This window comes from Chrysoperla carnea, chromosome 5, assembly GCF_905475395.1.
Source record: "Chrysoperla carnea chromosome 5, inChrCarn1.1, whole genome shotgun sequence".
NCBI lineage: Eukaryota > Metazoa > Arthropoda > Insecta > Neuroptera > Chrysopidae > Chrysoperla > Chrysoperla carnea.
In genome coordinates, this window is record NC_058341.1 from 61,464,891 (window position 1) to 61,481,255 (window position 16,365).

Sequence of the window (16,365 nt, forward strand, 5' to 3'; positions counted from 1 at the left end):
TGGGCTCTATAGCCTAAATGTGTCAACCAATATAACCTAACCTAACCTATGGGCGATAGAGGTCACTGGATTCATCTTAGACTGAATCAAAATTTTTGTAAATGCAATTTTTAGGTGGAGCTTTGAAAACACGCGCAAATAAAATTAAATAAAACGATTTTGTCAATGATATTTCCTACATTTTTTAATACAGAGGAATTATTATTATACCATGTATATGAAATATATCAAGGTATACTAAGTTTAGTTCCAAGTTTGTAACGCTTAAAAATATTGATCTTATGTACAAAATTTTGGTATAGGTGTTCATAAAATCACCTAACGAGTCCATTTTCGGTTGCCCGTCTGTCTATCTGTCTATCCGTCTGTCATCACAAAAACGAAAGAAGATCAAATAGAAATTTTTACAGCGTGATTAAGTCGTAAAAAGTGAGGTCGAGTTCGTAAATGAGTAACATAGGTCAATTGGGTCTTGGGTCTGTAAGACCCATCTTGCAAACCGTTAGAGATAGAACAAAAGTTTAAGAAATGTTCCTTATAAAAAAATTAACAAATGTTGTTTGAAACATTTTACGAAGACATCATTGTTTACCCATGAGGTCGCAAATTAGATTCGAATATTTTATAGTATGTATTATATGGGAATATCAGTTATGTGTGTGTGACATGTATGTAAGACTGGAAATCAACACTGTCTATACATGGTATTTAAACAATTCACTCAGTCAATTGTTTGTTTTTTCTTGTTTTTAGTTTAAATTTAACAATTCCACTCTATTAAAAATAAATTAGCATTTATTAAAATATACAGGGCAATATTATTACATTAACGATATAATTATTATGCAGAAACTAATCGTAATTTGTTTTTACAAAATAGTAGTATTTAAAAAATAAATAATAGCTAATAATAATTAAAAATTAATTCGATATTATGGTAATTAATAATTATGCGGTGGGGTTCCACCTGTGTTTGGCTATAAAATAGTCAAAAAATTAGCTTTTTAATTCTAATTTTTCTAGTTTTTTTTTTTTACACTTCTTTTAGCGATTTCAGTAGTATTAAATTTTGTTTAAGTTTATTTTGTTGTTCAAGACTGTTTGACGGGTCCATTGGCACAACAATGTTTAGAGTTTTTAAGGTTTATATTATATTAAGTTTAAAAAATTTTGTTTTTTCATGTTTTTGTTAAAATTATAGAAGAAGAAGAATTCTAGAAAGAAAACAAATAATTTTCTTTAAATTCAACTGAAGCTAACAATGGAAATATCTTTTCGTTTCTATTCGGAAAATTTTGAATTTTTTAGTTTTCCAATTTTATGTTAATGTTACATGGTTGATGGAAAAAAAAACAAAAAAGCGGAATGCGCGAGGAAAAGCTTCAACCACTTTTTTTATTTTCTAGACGAAATTATACGATAAATTTTTAAATAAACAAATTATCACAAATTAGCAAAATGTTATATGACATGCTTTTGAAGAAAATTTAATTTATAATAACTTTTATCTTTTTACTTTTTTTGTTAAAACTACTAGAGAAGGAGATAAGGCGGAAAACCGGATGCATCCTTAAATTCAAGATGACGGTACGTTTACACAAATGTAGCATCCCGAATGTTTGTTAAGTTAAGCTCACGAAAAGACCCCCACCATATATTAAAATATCTTTCGAACTCGAACTATTTTTTTCTAAATCATTAATTTTATTATTCATATCCGAATCGAAAAAATAGAAAATTACGAAAAAGTCCATTTTCTGCTCTGAATTGGCTAGTAATAAAACGTACTAAAAACACTATTTCAAGAACATAATATTTCAACAGCGATTGTCTGTAAAGGTACAAGTAGTTTTTCAAATAAATTCAAAAAAATGGCAATGTAGTCACGAACAAATGCTCGTAATTTTGTTAGCACAAAGTTTGAACCAATTTTTACCACATCAATGTTATAAGCTCGTCCAAAAACATGAATAACCAATTAAAGTATGCGTGGCCATAAAGCAGCACACAAGACTCTCATTAATCCGGCACAATTAAAAACCAGGAGGTACCGTGGAATGTTCGGATAACTGGATTGTATAGAAAAATTTATGATAAATAAATTAATAGGACGTTTACTGTATCAGAAATACCAGAATGCCTTGAACATAAACTAAATAAATTTTTTTAAATATTTGTTGATGATTTTTTGAATATTTCATTAACATATTTTCGAATTATTTGATCAGGGTTGTTTTTAAACATTAAGTTAATAAAATTTGACACTGAATTTTGATTGATTGATTTATTACATATTAATTTATTTTTAAATAATGTTATCTACATCATACTCTGGGAGCCATACTACACATTCCGTAGCCTTTGGATGTCCATGGCTATACTCAAGATTTAAAACAAAAGTGTTTTTAATCACTGAATTCAATTTTCGAAGATATTTTCCTCTGAAGAGTAGCTAAGTGGAGTTAAATGTAACCATTAACTCTTTCCAAATCCATCCTCCAAATTTGTTTAAAATATTATTTTAACGAGCGAAAACAAACAGATTAGTGAGTTGTTGAAATACCCTGTATATAAAGTGTTGAATGTAAGTACTTGCACAACAAAATCAACACAATCTTTCAGCCGCCATTTATATGGTTTTCGAAATGTTGAAAATGTTTTCAAGTTCAAATTAGTGAAATATAGAAATACTGGTCGTAAAAATACGTGTAACAGCTCGTTGGGTTCGGAATGATGTCTAGAACAAATGTGCTAGTAGCGTTTTCCAGCACATACAAAATTTCAAAAGTTATAAACAATTAAAGATGAAAAGATAATATTTTTTGTTTTTCGCCAATATTTCATAAAATATTAATATTTAAGAAATTAAAAAAAAATATATTTTTAAAGAGGAGTAAAATTTTCAATAAAAAATCTCCTCTTCCGGAAGTCTATATCCCTTAATTTATAATTTTAAAGCTGAAAATAGATCTTTTTGCGTCATTTTAAATTATTTTAAAAGTGTCAACAACGAGTAGACGGAATTGGATATTATTATTGGATTCAGTACCCTTATGACCATATGCTTTACTTAAAATATCCCGTACAGTTATAAAAAAATTTTTTACAGATCTATGAATAAAATTACGTAATCTTTGAACAAAATCCTGAAAAATAATTACAGAAAATGGTCGTTGCCAAGGGGAGAGGGGCAAAAAATTAAAAATTTGAAAAGTATAAACATTTTAAAGAATTTATTACCGTTGGAAATTTATCAACAAGTTAGACAATTGTTTATTAACAAAATTTTCTCGAATTTTGATTGAAAACTAAAATTAATGGTAAAATTTACTTTACTTTAATGTTAAATCCACGTGATATTTAACAAAATCACGCCATAAAAGTTTTAATAAAAATAAAATAGGGTATTCTACTATTTTTGAAAAAGTACTTCAAAATGTTGAATTTGCAAATAAAAAGCCACAAAAAATTTATTTCGGAAAAATACACACGCTTTCTTGCCAAAAACTTAAATTAAATTTTAACCTTTTTTTAAACTGTCAAAAACGCGGGCATTCATTTTGGTGACGTAATATCGGTATCATTATACGAAATAACACAGATAAGTTTGACAGACATTTTCATAGACAACTAATTGTTATAATAAATGGATATATTATACTCAGCTGTCTACATTGAACTAACTGATGGCCTATGGTTCATACCGATATGACATCACATCAGGGCTTGCCCGCGTTTTAGGCCGCATGATATACAGTTTAAGTACGATTTGTAAATTTAATATTATAAAAGAAATATGCTTTTATGGCTCAAAATATTTAAGTATATTTTTACATAAATTTTAACTTTTTTCAAATTTCATAATTTATTTGTTACTAACGATAATACCCTATTATTAAAAACCAAGTATTAAATTTTTTTAACTCTCTTGACTTGATCTCGTTAAGTATATGTATATATATAAGAATGGCTTCACCAAGCCAAAAAATTTTACGCCAATTATTTAAACATATTTCTTAGTTTACAATGAAAGCGAAAATTTGAGAAAATTTTATTAATAAACAATTGTCTAACTTGTTGAAAAACATAAAGATAAATTTCCAACGATAATAAATTCTAGTGTTTAGGTTACATCATACTTTTTTTCAAATTTTTATATCATGCATATATGTAATATGCAAGGTATATTCAGTTTAGTCCCAAGTTTGTAACGCTTAAAAATATTGATGCTAAGCAAAAAATTTTGGTATAGGTGTTCATAAACACCTAATTAGTATAAAAACACCTATTAGATTTCCGTCTGTCTGTCTGTCGTCTGTCTGTCCGTCTGTCATCATGATTACTCAAAAACGAAAAGAGGTATCAAGCTGAAATTTTTATAGCGTACTGAGGACGTAAAAAGTGAGATCAAGTTCGTAAATGAGCAACATAGGTCATCTGGGTCTTGGGTCCGTAGGACCCATCTTGTAAATCGTTAGAGATAGAAAAAAAGTTTAAATGTAAAAATTCCTTATAAAAAAATAATCAACTTTTGTTTGAAACATTTTTTCGTAAATATCACTGTTTACCCTTGAGGGCGCAAATTAGGCATAAATTGTATAGTATGTAATTATGGGAATATCAGTTATGTATGTGTGACATGTATGTTTGTTTATGTCATAGAGTCATCAACACTGTCTATGCATGGTATTTCAGCAATTAACTCAGTAAATTGTTTGTTTTCACTAGTTAATGTAATATTTAATTAAATTTGTAATTTAATAAACAATTGTCTAACTTGTTGAGAAACATAAAGATAAATTTCCAACGATAATAAATTCTAGTGTTTAGGTTATATCATACTTTTTTTCAAATTTTTAATCTAATATTTAATATCTTAAAAAAATTATTTTGTGTGAGATATTCGTTTTTGACAATATTGCAACAATTTAAAAATGACGCAAAAAGACCTACGTCATTCGGCGTCAAATTAAAATTATAAAAAATGGGAATAGAGTTCCGGGCGTGAGAGTTTTTTATTAGAAATTTCCTCTACTTTAAGAATCTTTTTTTTTCTTTTTTTTTTAATTTCTAAAATATTAATATTTAATGAAATATTGGCGAAGAACGAAATACATTGTTTTTTCCATCTTTAATTGTTTATAACTTTTGCAATTTTTTATGTGCTGCAAAATTAGATATTAAAATGGCTTTCTGTGACCCTAAAATGTTGTTTGGATCATTCTGATCAAAAGCTCTCACAGCTAAAAAAATTTGTAATGTGTTGTTTTCGAGCTAGAGGCAATCAAAGCTACGAATATATTATGGTTTTAGTATATGACTAGGAAAATGGCTTTCTGTGAAACTTTTTCAAACCGCCCCCAAAATGTTTTTCGGATAATTCTGTTAAAAAGCTCACGGCCACAAAATTTTTTAACGGGTAATTTTCGAATTACGGGCTATATAACTATAATGTATGTGTAGTTTTGACCGCTGGTAGCTCGAAATTAAATGAAATAAATGAAATAAATGAAATTTAACGTTATCCGTTAAAAATTTTGTGGCCGTGATCAGAATGATCCAAAGAACATTTGAGTGGGGGAAAGAAAAAGTTTCAGCCATTTTCCTATCTGATATTGCGGGGTACTTTAAATAAAAAAACACTATTTTAAATTACCATAATTTTTTTTTACAATTGCGACCTATTGTATTTATTTCTTGTATTATTTTATTACACTACTAATAAAAAGTAAAAAGTAATTTTTTTGCGTATATTAATTGAATTTATTTTTTTGCCACATTCAATTATCTGCATTAAAAATTAGCCGCCTAAAGCTTTCACATCCCATTGTGTATGCAACTCAGACAAAAAAATTCTTTTTTACTTTTAGACTTCAGAAAATTATAAATTAGCAGCTGGAAGTCGTCTAGACCTTGAGAAAGGAGGCATTAAAAATTTCTAAAAATAAATTTTTTTGTATCAGAATGTTGGCAAAATCTTGTAAGCGATTAAAACATTGGACGGTATTTGGTTCATTTTACATAATTTTCTAAAATGTCAAAAATCCTTATAATACAGGTTACATAGAAGCTAGTTACTTTTACCCATAATTACCCATTCAGTATCACGTACTGAATGTAAATGCACAAAATCCTTACAAAAATAAGCGGAGGAAGTGCCTCCATTTTAAGCAAATCCGTTTTAGGCTATATCTCCATAACCGTGCACTTTAGACCAAAAATGGTAATAATTGTTATTGTAGATAATTAAATTACGTACCTTTTTGTAGGTAAAAGTTAAGTTATTAGCATTTTATTGTTTAAACAAATATTAGAAGAGATATCGGTCAAAGTAAATCGTCATAGTCGTCATAAGTCATAAACGGTTAGTGATACAACGATACAAAAAAAAAAAAAAAATTACATAAAAGACAGGAAATTTAATTATCTACAATAAACGTCATTACCATTTTTGGTCTAAAGTGCACGGTTATGGAGATATGGCCCCAAACGGTTTTCCATAAAATGGGGCACTTCCCCCGCCTATTTTTGTAAGGATTTTGTGCATTTACATTCAGTACGGGATATTGAACCTATTTAAATAAAAAATTACTCCTGTAATTTAATGCAGAAAAAATTCTCTGTAGTCTGAGGTATTGATTCAAAATTGAATATTAGAAATTATCAAGAAATTCGATAAAATTTGACGATTAACATTTTACAAGACTCAAAAGAATTCTGAAAACTACCATTTAACATTCGAAAATAGAAGTTTAACAATTAAAATAGTCCACACATGGTAAAAAGTAATGTTGGTATTAAAGTTGGCAAGTTTGTTAGTAGATACGTATGTGACAAATTAATTCAACTTGGGTCAACCAAGTAGAGCTTCAAGAAAGGATCCAAGGAGTGTGAGAAGAAATAATAGCGATGCGGGCGAGTTAGTGCTAGTGTAATATATAATGATTTAATTAATGATCTGTATTTATTTAATAAATATAAATTGATTGAAGCGCCTATTTGTCGCTCAATAATTAGAATTTTAAAGAAGATTTAAAAAAAAACCTATTCTTTGTTTAATTAATGAAATATATTAAAATTCTAAGAATAATAATTAATGTGAAGGACAAAAATTTAGGCAAGAGATCTTTTAAATATCAACCTATATTTGAAACAATTATATCAAATTTAAAAAAATATTTTTACTGTAAAAAATTCGATTTATACACAGCTAGAACTCGTGCATAGCAATTTTAAGCATTTCTAATTATAGCTACAAAATTTTTTTGCAATGAAAAAAAGGATAGAAAATTTTTTATTGCTACTCCAAAAGAACTTAAAATTTAATTTTGAACACTAAATATCTATTCAAAGGCATGGTTGAACCCCCCCCCCACAAATTTTAATATTTTTGTGAAAGATGCTTTTGATTGCAATGGAATTTCCCATTTCTTTTCCATTTTTTGAAAACATGCATTGATACTTCATCTCCAAAAGGCACATTCTTAACACTAATCTAAGCTACATACACATTTTCAGATCGCTAGCTTAATTTGAGAAGGCTATTCTGAAGTTTAAAGCTCTAAAAATTTCAAAAAAACATAATATTTCGACATTAAAATGGAGAAGAGTCTGAGAAGTAAGCATCCCCAAAAGGCACATTAACTTACACAAACTCTAACTTTGAGGAGGCTATATTGCTGTTTAAAGTCATAAAACGTCGAAAAAACGGTTTTTTCCCTGAATAGGTTTCCCTGAAACATAATCAAATTAATGAAAACAACTCCTCCCCTTCTTTATAACAACGATTTGCCTAGTGAAAAACCCTGAATATAGATTTTCTAGTCATTTGAACAAAAGGAGGTTGCTGGGAATGCTCGACAATAGCGTGCAAAAACAAATATATTTATCAGAAAAAAACTCAAAAACCCATAAATTTTACTCTGGTGGTCATGAAACGAATTTATAAGACATGGCCCTCACCCCTGCCTGTTGGCTTTTGATACAGTGTGAAAATAAATACACAATAGAGAATTTGCATGTTTTTTAATTTTTTTCTTTGGAAAGTTTACTAAAAATTGCTAAGAAAATTAAATTTTTTTACAATGGAAGATGGTTTTTCTAAACTATAAATGCAAACACCAGTGATGTCAACTCACTGCTTTAGTAACGGCACCGCACAGAGAAAAGATAAAATAACATGCAGAATGATAAATGTTTTGTCTCTCAACTTTCTTTCACTATATTATAATTTTCCACAGAAACATAATATAATTTTATAGAAACTAGTCGAAATATGTGAATTTAACGTGATTTAGATTGGCTCGCAGCCTCAACCGACGTAAATACGTCACAATTAATAACAACTCATTTTTTTAATAAAAAATATAACTATTTTTGATTAATAAATTATTTATTAAAAAAAAGAAATTAGTGGCAAAAAAAAATTAATGCAACTTCTCTATTGTCTGATACTAAAAATTTAATGCTATGTCCGGCATATCTGGTTTCATTTGCACGCTCTTTTAGAATTGTCAGAGTCTATGGTTCTATTGGCTGAAATCCCGCCAGATATAGGGCAAAGTTTGATCCAATTTATTACCCCCCCCCCCTGGTTGTGGCATTATACAGACTTACCCTACTTTCCCTCTAACAGCGTTGCGTGGTTTAGGATGACTCCATGGTGTCAAAGTTACTATGGCTAATTAAATTAAAAACATTTACCAGAGAAAACCGAGAAAACGCTTTCTAAAAATCTGATCTATATAAAGAAGTGATGATTAAAAGTGAATGAATTTGGTTCTTTGTAGCTTATTGCGCGAAAAATCCTTATTTTTGCTACTTTATCCTGTAAACATATTAAAATTAAAAAATAAAATTTGCTGTACGATGTACAGGGTCATTATAGTTGGTTGTAATTTGATAGAATGATTTAAGTGTCAATAAAATACAACAATAATTAGTGTTGTCTATATTAAAATTCGTGTGTCAATTGTTAATTAACATTAATTACAAAAATATGTTAATAACGTATGTTGTATATATGCAAGTATTAATATTGCTGCACGAGGAAAATTACCCGTTGATAAATTAATGAGACAAGTAAGTTGGTTCTTCTTAGACCAACCTAATTATGAAAAAAAAAACCATATCCAGATTCTAATTCATTACAATCAAAAGTTTTTAGATCCAAGTTCAGTAGGTCGAAAGCATGCAATAGACCAAAATCTAACGTTTGATTTTTCTAAAAATAACCAAATAGCGGTTGGTATAATGCAAAAAAAAGTTTTTTTTCCTTTCGATTTTTTACAAATATCTGAAAAACTTGTTGAAAACACATACTCCCCGTGTTAATGATCCGAACTTTAATTAAGTTTACTTAAAATTTTTGTGATAATTGTATAAAAAAATCTATAATTTTTTAACATGCTAGACAACAACCATAAAAACTGGCAACCGGTTTAATATAATTAGAAATTATTTTAGGAATTGTTCTGGGAATTTAATTTTTTAAAATATGAGTAAACACTGCTCATCGGATCAACTTCAAAATTATGTATGATTTGCTAAAATAAATTTTATTTAGTATAAAAATCGCAAAAATAGAATATGGAATATGAGATCTAAAATGGCTTATTGAGAAAATACTCAATATTTTTTAAAGTGTATATTTTATGTTCTTAAAAAAGTGGGTTAGCTTTGGATTCAAATCATATTTTTAATTAGATGTTTCGCATAATAGTATAATAAAAACAGATGTAGTTATTATAAACGAATGGCCTGAAAGAAAATGTGACTTGTAGTTGTACCCTTATCCTATCCAGTAGATGAAAAAATGTCCTGCGTAAAGTTTATAGAAAAAAATTTTTGATAGAGTTGATATTCAACGGAATCCAGTTTAAACAATTAAGATGTATTTCTGAAATTTTTTTTGCCTCTAGTTTGAACGAGGAATTGATGTTTTTTATTAGAAAAAGTTTTCATGTGAAACTAAAGTCAATTTACAGTTTCTTACATGACGGGAATTTAATTATTTTTTAATTGATATGTGCCTGGTGGCACAGTTGGTTAAAGCGTTTTTTAAATTTTGAAACGAGCAATTTCTCAACGTAAAGTTATATGTTTTTAAGGATTTTCGGGGCCCGTACTCTTAGATTTTATAGAATCAAGAGAAGATTTTGTTTTGAAGTTTGGCATGATGAAAGTCGAAAATAAAAAAACAACACAAAAAAAACAAGTCTCTATTGACACTGCGCGCAGTGTCAATAGAGACACAACAATCTTTACGCAGCTGCGTAAAGATTGTTCATAATTTTCTATAACGTACATGCATGCCAGAGATCTATAAAGATTTTTTCTAGGAGAGTTCTATATTGTTCTACATAGCCCCAGAAAGAGCAAAATCTAGGTTCAGTGTTTTTTCAGCTAAATCAAATTCCTCTGACTGGCTTGAAAAATTAATAATATTTTCAATTTGTGATAATTTTTGTATTTTTTATTTTTATAAATGTTACTATAATTTGTTGGTAATGTGTTACATATTTACTTTTAACTTTGTAAAAAATGTTTATAATGTTTTATATGAACAAATTTAGCTACTGGCGATGGTAGGTTTTCAATCGTAATATCGATATTTAGCGAAATGCAAGTCTGTTGTATGTTTTTTGATTATATTTTTTAAATAAAATTTCTTAATATATATTAATACTAGCGAACCGCCCCGGCTTCGCACGGGTGCAACTTTTCTGTAGACCTTTTCAATGTGTACAATACTTAGTACATTATTTTGATAAAACTCGTAGGGTTCAGCCTGCGTTTGCAATGTATGCGGAAAAAATGTAATTATTTACGACATCACTTTAGAAACCTCAAAAATAGCAGTACTTCTCCACTATTTAATGGTAGTTATTATACATATAAACCTTCCTCTTGAATCACTCTATCTATTAAAAAAAACCGCATCAAAATCCGTTGCGTAGTTTCAAAGATTTAAGCATACAAAGGGACATAGGGACAGAGAAAGCGACATTGTTTTATACTATGTAGTGATGATACCATTTTATTTCGAGTATCGTGGTATTTATTTCACGAGATTTCTTATTTTATAAGAACATTAACAGCTAAGTTTTATATACTTTTTTTTTGTATTTATCTCGCATAACTCATAACCAAAAGTTCTTAGTTTTGAAAGCCCTTAACCGTAGAATGTTGAAATTATATCGAAAAATCTATTTTGATCATCACTGAATCCATTAATAAGCGTACAATTAAGTCAGGAGGTGTCCGCGATGGACTTTGTTTCAAAAAAAAGTAAACAATATGATTTAATTTAATTAACAAAATTTATATTAATTAATACACGCGAATTATAGATTTATAGATTAATATAAAGTGTTATAAAAATTTACCAAGGTTAAAAAGATTATTTTACCATAAAAATGTTTATGTACTTTAAATAATAATTACAAGCCAAAATTATTATAATAAATTATATTAATGGGCAAATAGAAAAAGAAACATATTTTTTATTAAAACCATCCATAATTGGTTTTAAAGATCGATCAACATTGAATCATTCATCTTTTGTATTCTGCATAATAAATTTAGTCTAAAATTTGTAGATATTGAAAATGTTTAATTGTTGTTAGCTCATTTTAGACTTAATTAAGTGTTAATATAATAATTTCAACCTAATTATGATTTTACAATTATTTACGATTTGCAATGATGTAAATGGGATTTAATAGCAAAGCCCCTTTAAAATATTATTTTTCAACTTAAGAGCGTGTACATTCATTTGTTAAAAGACAAAAACAAAATTATGACAATATGATTTTGAATGATATTTAAGAAACAAAATATACTGTTGGATTTTAAATTTTAAAAATGGCAAAAATCAAGCTTTAACATGGGACTATACGGAAAATATAAATCAATTTTCTCAAAAATAATTTCGATAGCTATACTAGAAATTCTTATCAGTTAATAATTATTATCTAAATTTTCAGAATTTTTCAATTTTTTATAAATATTAAATTATTTAAAATTTACATACTGTTTCTCTATAAACGCACATAGCAAAACAGATTGGTGAATAAACGTTCTTAATATGTCCTTAATATTAAATAACATTTGATTACTCGTCTCTTGACTCTAAGTGCTTTATGACTGAATGAAAGATACTTGGGAAAATCTCAGAAATTACGCCTTAGATTGAAATTTGGTAAAGACTTTTTCGTTTGTCTTGATGAGCTTCATTTCGTAGTAAACTTGTCCATGGTCAATTAAAAACACCTTATATATGTGCGTTTTAAAGAAAGATCTTAAAATAATGTAATTTTAACAATTAAAAATTAAGGTTTTGGAATGAAATAACCTGTAACTACTCTTCAAGGTTTTGTTATAGGGTTTGAATTTTGTTTATTTTAAACAAGTAGCAGAAAATTATGAAATTTTAGTGGCATAAAACTACTAATTAATATCTGTTGATTAAAAAAAAAAATCGCAATTTAAGGTAGTACCTACACGAAAGTGATATTTCAAGAATTTCTCAAAACTCAGAATATAAAATATTTAATTCATAATACACATGCTGTTAAAATTAGAAGATGCTTTACCATGTCACACATGAGATATTAGCAATTAAAAGTGACGCAATTTGTACGTGTACATGGGAGAAGATTATAAAAATACACAAATTTACAAATATTATATTTATTTATCAATGAATGACGTTCACCATCTCTATGAAAAACTAATATAATGTAGAATACTATATTTAGAAAATATATAAAAAAAAATAAAAATTATTTACCATATAGTTTCGATAAAAAACTTAAATAAATAACTCGTTTTAGCGATAATTTTTTGTGGAGAGGATATAAAAACTAATAGTAAAGGTATATATCATAGTGTGTGTGTTTATACGTATAGGAGATACACTTGTGAGGAACTACAGTCTTGTGAAAATAATATATGGTATAGTCATAGTAGTCATAGCACAGTTAATGCGCTGAATGATAGTATTAGTCCAAAACTTTTTGACTGGACTGTCGCGGAGGAACTACCTTAAAGAAAAAAGGAGTATGTTTTTTCGTTTGAAAAAAAAAGAGTACTAAAAAAGTCTGAATAAATTTATACACGATAGTCAAATTTTACATTAAAATCGCAGTGTGAAACTATAAGCTTTGCAAGCAAAAAAAGTTGTGCTCTAAATTTTCTAAATTTTTTTTTATTTTTTACCTAGTACGCAATTAGCACAACTTTTTTTGCTTGCAAAACGTAGCTTCACACTCCCTAAGGGGCAAATTAAATTTAAAAAAAGCATTTTTACATCGCCTTCCGGTCACCATTTGTACTAGTTTTCGAAAATTTTGAAAATTTTTCGAAGTATTTTCTAGAAAACTTTTAAATTATTTTTTTTCAAAATTTTCCATAATGCTCACTAGTTGAAACATCCTACAAATTTTCATTTGTATTCTATCTTTAATATTTTTGAAGCAAATTGATACTAAAGTTTTGTCCTAATTTGCCCCTTCAGGAGAAAACAATGATGTTTACGAAAAATTGTTTCAAACAAAAGTTGTTTATTTTTTTATAAGGAATATTTTATTCATTAAAACTTTTGTCTTATGTCTAACGGTTCTAAGACATACGGAGCTGTGGGCTTCAAATGTTTCAAATTTAATATACTTTCAAAATGATACTAGCAACTAATGTCCAAAGAAGCTCATAGTTTTTGAATTGAACCAGAACAACTTTTTTTTGCTTGCAAAACGTAGTTTCACACTCCCCTAAGGGGTTCAAATAACATACCAAAAAGTGGTTTTGCATTAGACTTTACTGGTGACATATAGTTTTCTTATGATCTAATAAAAAATTTTTAAGTCTTACAAAAAAGGCATCGTAATGTGGTTATTGTGTATAAACTCCCTATCTTCGTTCCAGGGATCTGTTACTCAGGCTAATATTTCACATAACCGACCTAACTAAATCGACCAATTTGAATATAATATACTATAATAATAATTATATGTTGTACTAATAGTCATTGTACGAATGAAATATTTTTTTTTAATCATAAACATAGACATAGATTTGGATCAGTTTTTTATTCTTCCAAATTCAATTGTTTGAAGGTTTTATTTTTTTCTTTATTAAGGAAATAATTAAGAAGAGTATTTATGTAAACATTTTGAGTGTAATAATTATTATACCAAAAACATCATCCACCACTCCTTAAATTTAGATTTGAAATTCAACTTTAGAAAAAAAACAAATGAAAACAAACAATTGACTGAGTTAATTGTTGAAATACCATGTATAGACAATGTTGATGACTTTTATCACATTACACATACATACATGCCACACATACTTAACTGATATTCCCGTATAATACATACTATACAATTTACGCCTAATTTGCATCCTCACGAGTAAACAGTGATGTTTACGAAAAAAATTTTCAAACAAAAGTTGATTATTTTTTTATATATTTTAGAACATTTTTTACATTTTAACTTTTGTTCTATCTCTAACGGTTTACAAGATGGGTCCTACGGACCCAAGACCCAGTTGTCCTACGTTGCTCATTTACGAACTCGAACTCAAACTTTTTAAGTCCTCAGCACGCTATAAAAAATTCAGCTTGATATCTTTTTTCGTTTATGAGTTATTGTGTTGATAGACGGACGGACAACCGAAAATGGACTAATTAGGAGATTTTATGAACACTTATAGCAAAATTTTGTTTATAGCATCAATATTTTTGAGCGTTACGAACTTGGGACTAAACTTAGTATACCTTGGTATAAAAATTGTATATTACATATACATGGTATAAAAATTGAATTTGGAAAATATAGTGATATTATATTAAGGTGGAAGAGGAAAATTTACTTGTTTATTATTATTTTTTATGAAAATTTAGATAACAAAGATCAGATTGAAACAAATTTTAGATGAAAATATGAAAAAAAGAAACAATCAGCTTCAAAAAAGTATAGAAAAAAAATATGAGACAGCTCCTGCAGTAGTCGTGATACACTGCCAGGCCCAGGCGTTCAGCATGCCTGCCACCCAATGTATACTCGAGTTTAATTAAAGTATAAATCGATTGTAATATTTTCTTTATTGTTTCGCCTCTCAGACCATTTTGGAAACTATACATTTAAAAATTTAAAAATAACAAAATTTTTTAGAAATATTCTCCTTAATAATTTTTGTCACAATCATTTTCCCATAAAACGATTATGTACGAAAATTACTGAACTCACTCTTAAAAATCCAGATGGCATAATCACCTCTGATGGGTTCCGAGACCAGAAACTAAAATTTTCTGCAAACATCCTACACCGACTACTATTTATGTTTCTCCTAGTTTAACGCCAACTTACCCCCATTTTTCGACGATATTACACTATTTTACCTTATATATATCTCAATTCAATTAAATGATTAATTCCAAATAGTCGAGACACTTACCTGAAACAAAAATAATAAATTTTATAATAATTGTTAACTAGCCACTAATCGTAAACTTCGCTGGACAATGCAATTTTCATAACCATATCTTCACATATTTACACTACCTCCTTTAATATTAGTCTTAACAAGAATGACTGGGCAACAAGGAGACCTCAGAGCTCGCTCAATGTATATGAAGGAGATGCATTGCCGCATCAGCTGCAGCGGTTTTACAAAACTGTTAGTTATTTTACAAAACAACTCCGTAAGTAAAACAACTGTACAGCGTTCAGCTGGATTGTCAGTGCGCTACGTTAAACAAAACTGCTACCCAAATTTAGATATAATGCAGAATAGCTTATCTGCAAACACACAAAGCGTTTAGCGTAGGACGACCACGATGAAATAAAAAATGAGTAAAAAATTACTATTACAAACAAATATATTAAACCATTAATAAAGGTAGGTGTTTCCATAAGTAAATCATCGATGACTTTTCCAATTTTATTTTAATATTCTGCTACATCTGCTACAGATTGATGAAAATAAGTTTCCCAAGGAAAAAATCAAGTTTTCCAATTAAATCGGATTAATTTAGTATGAATCTGCAGATTTTTTGGCATTTGTGCGTAAACTCTACGATTAAAATAGATAATCGTTGTATGAGTTGACTATGTCTTTAATGGAGTCAAGTTAATGGATCTGCAGAATTTCTGATTCGTGTTAACCGTTTCAAAAACGCCTAGATCTATTTAAGGGGTTAGTGGGTAGAATCATGTTATACCTCTTAAAAAAATGAACAAATAGAGACAAAAGAAAATAATCTATTAATTTCGCTTATATAGTGTGTTCATTTCAAAAGTATCCATCCCTAATAACTCTTGACCTGGTGTGTTTATTGTTTTGAGTGAAAATAAG

The 16,365-nt window shown here is 28.2% G+C and overlaps 1 protein-coding gene across 1 annotated transcript in view; it reads right to left on the reverse strand.

Moving 5' to 3' along the window:
* LOC123300833 (GPI transamidase component PIG-S) overlaps nucleotides 1-16,365 on the reverse strand; it is a 63,698-nt gene that overhangs the window by 33,783 nt on the left and 13,550 nt on the right. The gene's annotated exons all lie outside the window — the stretch shown is intronic.